The sequence below is a fragment of the Atta colombica genome, unplaced genomic scaffold (genome assembly GCF_001594045.1).
Source record: "Atta colombica isolate Treedump-2 unplaced genomic scaffold, Acol1.0 scaffold13, whole genome shotgun sequence".
NCBI classification, from domain to species: Eukaryota; Metazoa; Arthropoda; class Insecta; order Hymenoptera; family Formicidae; genus Atta; species Atta colombica.
Genome location: NW_017259217.1, coordinates 30,544 through 35,996, shown reverse-complemented (window position 1 = coordinate 35,996; position 5,453 = coordinate 30,544).

The window sequence follows — 5,453 nt, the reverse complement described above, 5'->3', positions numbered from 1 at the left end:
ATAATAATAATAATAATAATAATAATAATGAAAAGACACATTTTGTATATTTAATTATTATTATACGTTTTTTAACTTTCTCTTTTCATTATAAGCCGTCGTAAAATCGCAACGTAATTAAGTCTGCATTTATTGATTTTATCGTATCTGTCTCATCAAAATGCAGGACCCGAACATCAGCGTATTTAGCGTAGAAATATAATCAGCTATTCGCAGCTGTTCAAAGTTAAATTACAGATACAAGTGTTTTATGTAAGAGGAAGGAAATTATACTATCGCCTGGTTAATATTTCATCAAGATCAAGAAATTCAAGAAATCTTGTCTTGGTTTTATTTTGAATCAAGACAAGGCTAAAACAAGAAATTGGAAATTGATTTTAAGATAAAACAAGAAATTGTTATCAAGATCAAGATTTCTTGATTATAAGAAATTTTTTGAAATTTCTTGAATTTCCGTGATAGTTTTTTTATTTTTAATATTTTATTTTATTTCTGATTTTAAAAATTTTGAATAAGTTAGGTTTCAAAATCCAGTTGTATTTATTGGTATTTAATAGATTACATAATATAGAAATATATTGTATATTCATATATTTTCACTAAATAATATATGAGCAGAGTAAATCGATTATTGAAAAAGTGAAGAAGTGAATCTCTAATCTAACCAAATTAAATCATACTCATCGATACATCCTTGTTGTATCAGATATTAACCTTTATATTTATGTAAAGAAATATATATAAAATCAATATTGTGAGATTACTGGCAAAAGTATATTATGTATATTATTATATGTATACAACAATAACAAGTATATTATGTATTTGCGTACTTCTATTAAAAGTATCAATTAAATCAGGAATGAATATATAGTAATTATAATAAAAAAAAATTAAAATATATAGTAATTATAATAATGATAATAAATATAATAATAATTATTATTATTATATCTAATAATCTCAGGAATCTAATAATCTGAAATAGTTACATTTGGTAGTAACCTCATGATATTAAAAATGATAATTTGAGAAATATTTTTAATCTTTATTAATAGATTTATGCATAATAAACATTATAAGTTTTTAAATCATGAATTTAAACATAATAAACTATGAGACAATTCGGCATTCAATTTGTTCTTATGTTTTCTTATTATCTCTTATGACGAGACGTCAAAGAACCACAAAAGCCCTTAAAAAATCAAGAAATTTCAAGAAATTCAAGATTTTTGAATTCAAAATAAGAAGTACAATGTCAAGAAATGGTTAAAACAAGAAAAACGAAATTATTTATTTTGAAATTCAAGACAAGACAAGAAATGCTCTTCAAGATACGAAGATACTTATCTTGATGAAACACTACACCTGGTTTGATTTTTAATCTAGCCTGAGTATAATTAATTATATTAATTATCGATCGTGTTACCACTAATTCTTGTGATTCTTACGCAGCGTACAAATTATAGCAGCGTCAAATTATATCGTACAATGACAAAATATTTTCTTATCTCATTGTTATTTTTATCTCTAACGAACATTTTTCTTATTAGTCATATTATAGGATAATGCGCATACTGTAAAAAACATGTTCTCATTGCAATTGTAACAAATTAATAAAGTTAATAAAGAATGATAGGAGTCGCAAATGTAAAGATTATTGTAAATTATTAAACAATATATCGAGTACAGTAAAAAAAATAGATTAGCCATACATTTTGATTCCAATTTGAGTTATCATCAGCAGGAATTAATAATAAAAATATAGTAAACGATATGAAACCATTGCAAAAACTATCTCTATCCTTCTCATGTATAATTAAGTATTTTGTTGTGATCTGTAAAGAAATATTGTGTTTATATATGTACTTATCACAGAGACGTTTGCTGAGGAATCCGAAGTAATTGTCAGTGGCCAGTCCGCGAATTACCAAGTTTCCTTGAGATTGTATGGTGATCACATTATGGCGATTCTATCATCGCCTTGACTAAGATCATCACTGCCGTTCACTACGTAGATGGCTTGGACTTGGAAGACGTTATTTATTTTATAGCAACTTTAAAAATACAATTGGCATCATTTATAGCACTGATAGACAACTTCACTTTAAAGACTGTTGTCATGCATCCGGAATTTTCTGATAACGAGGAAGATGCTTGGAAAAATGATATTGCTGTAATTATGATAAATCGGTGCAAGATAGTTCGCTACTAAGATTTTCTTCTGCAATTTTAAGAGCTTCATTTTATAATTTTTTCCTAATTTTTTCTAATACTTTCTTTTGATTTCTTCTTTGTTCCTTTATATTTAAAATTTAAACTTTAAATCATTTTATTCATTTCAGCTCGAATAGTCGATTCAATATAATCAGTTCTAAAAATCGATTTCTCTGGCTAAGTTTAAGCCTTTTCTCGGACAGAAATGTATTTTATCCGAATGGACCGCTTTCGCACGTTCAAAAAATGAACTAGGTCACAAAGAGTGCATGTCATTATAATGTGACCGACAGCCACTTGTGTATACTTAATCGCTATGGAATTGGCACTTGTAAATAATGTTTATTGATATATAGGAATAATTTCTCTACTTTAATAGAAAAGATTGATTTATCAATTGTAAAGACTCGGTAATTAAATAAGAAGTTAACGAAAACAGTTGTCCTCTTTTCCAGAATGACAGCAACGCTTATAGCAACGCTTATATGCAACGGCGCATAGTATTGTTTTCTAGAGTCTTTCCCGCGCTCAAGGTAAGCCTGTTGTCTACTTCCACTCGACTTTATCAATAATGCCTAAGAAGACGTGTAAATGCAATTCACAAGACATAGATCTATTTAATTTTATTGTGCCAACATGCTGAAAGTATATGTTGCTGCGAAATTATATATAACGATGTGTTAACCGCTTTTCTCCAAAAGAAAAGAAATTTTTGTATTTATAAATAAATAAATGTATTTATAAATAAATAAATAAGTGCTGTAATATTAAATTGGAATTGTTAATTTTTAATTAAACTTCTTATTTTTTAATAGATATAATTATATATGCGAGTTATTATTTACTTTTAACACTCTTTTATATACTACAAAAAAATAATTAAATTTTTTGTTTATATAATCAGTAATAATTTTTTTATTCATTCTAAATAGATAATAAAAAGCTACAATATAACTACGCTTTGATAGAAATTAAGACATATCACAATGTCGAATGTTAAATAGTACAATATTTATTACCATGATAACAGATTGAGCAATGACTTACTAATAATGAATAATAATTTTGTTAACCCTGGAATTATGTATTATACGCAGCTTAATAAATTATATCAGCAAATATTGATAATAAAAATAGAATGTTTAATTAAGGCTTTTGTCATATTTACCTTAGATTATTACCAATTTTTTGGATTATTACCAATTTAATGGCTTAATACTTTTAATACAATAAATCGCAACATACCATAGCAATATTCAAAAATTTAAAAAACGAATATAATAGTATTCTGTGATTATCTCATTGTTAGTTTAATCCAAAAACTTTTTGAATTTTTTTCTGAGAACAGTAAATAATAAAAGAATACTACCGTTAGAGATACTCTAAATAGAGATCTTCATCTTTAGAGATCTTCTAAGATATTCTAAAGATTCTGGTTTACGTTTTAAAAGGATTTTATAATGTATTAAAAACGTATTTCTTATATATAAAAGAATTTTTAAAATATAATACAAACTAAAAAAAGCAATATAAATTAAATCTTATCATCATATTCTCATTGTTCGATAGTTTTAAAACAACTTAAGATAAATTTAATATAAATTATAATCTTAAGAATGGTATAAACTATGGATGCTGGTAATTAAAAATCTGATATTAACTTGAATATATGCGTCATATGTTAAAACATATTTTAATTGCAATTATCTTAAAAATTAGACGATCAATATGTTTCTAATTGCACACAAACATAGAGATCATTTTAATTTATTTGTATTTAAAATTTCAGTACATTCGAAAGAAAATCATTTCATGCTAGTACTACCTTAATATTTTTATTTGATCTGCAATTATATTTTATATAACAAACTGAAAATTATAGATATGACAATTAAATTTACAATTTGTAGTTTTAGTATAAATTATTTTTCACAAAAGTTCTAAAAGTTAGACAAAAAACATGCAAAGTAGAAATCAAATTTTTAATTCTTTATTGCATGGTAAGGTGAACTTTTAGAACGTATCCAATAAAATGGCGTCGATTCGATGTTCATTTTTTCTAATTAATGTATTGTATAAAATGAATGAAAGAAATAAATAGAAAGAAATAAATAGAAGAATTTATTTACATTTCAAGATATACAAGCCAAGAAGAGGACTTGGTTTATAGAAATATTGGATTGTCCGGAAAATTCGTGCCGATTTTGAAGGAAAATTAAAACGCAGAAGATTTAAATTTTAGTATACATTTATTAGTATACATTTATTTAAATCTTTTGCGGCACGAACTTTCCAGACAATCCAATACTTAACTCATTCACACTTACACTCCTCTCCCATCTTTATCTTGCAACTACAAACCTAAACCATTACAATACATTCTCTTTTACCTATATCTATACATAATCTCTGTATCACAGCCCTATCACAGTCGTTAGTGTCCCTAACTCATTTTGAAAGAAATAAATAGTAATAGTATAAAACTTTATCCTCTGTTTATTTATAGATAAAATTTATAAATAAAAATACAATTTTATACGAAGATTATGCATTTCGCGGATTTCTTTTGTGTCCAGATCCATTCTTGGAATACCAACGTTTCGTACACCTTGCAGTTCACTTCATCAGGGCGAGGAGCAACCTGATACTGTTTTATACGTTTTATACTTTATAAATTTATACTTTAAATTAAACAAAAAATGCTTCGACTAGTGGAATCATTTTTATCCCGACCTTATCAATGGAGGATTAAAAAATAATAAGGGAAGCATGTTTGAATTAATTAATATTCTTCATAGTAAAAATTATATCTTTTTTTTTAAGAAACATATTTATTTACTTAACTGTCAAACATAAATATATTATTTGTTATCAATAATATCTTTTAATTAATTAACTTGTATATCAAACAATGAAATTTTCTGTTATGTTATGCTTGGATGATCAGATCTACAATATAATATCTAATAATAGTAATAAAGACATACGTTTCATATGTTTAATCATGTTATTACGTTTCATTCTTTCTTATTCAACTCATACTGCGTAATTATGCGTATTTAATATGCAATATTTAATCTCATGTCTGCTTCATCAAAGTGCAAAATCATCTCATCGTTTACCCTAAGAAAGACCAGCTGTTTGCCAAGGTCAATTTATAGATATGAATCTGCTATAAAAAGTGGAAATTGTCCTCATTTCCAGTTTTACTTTTCATCTAACTTAAATTATCAATC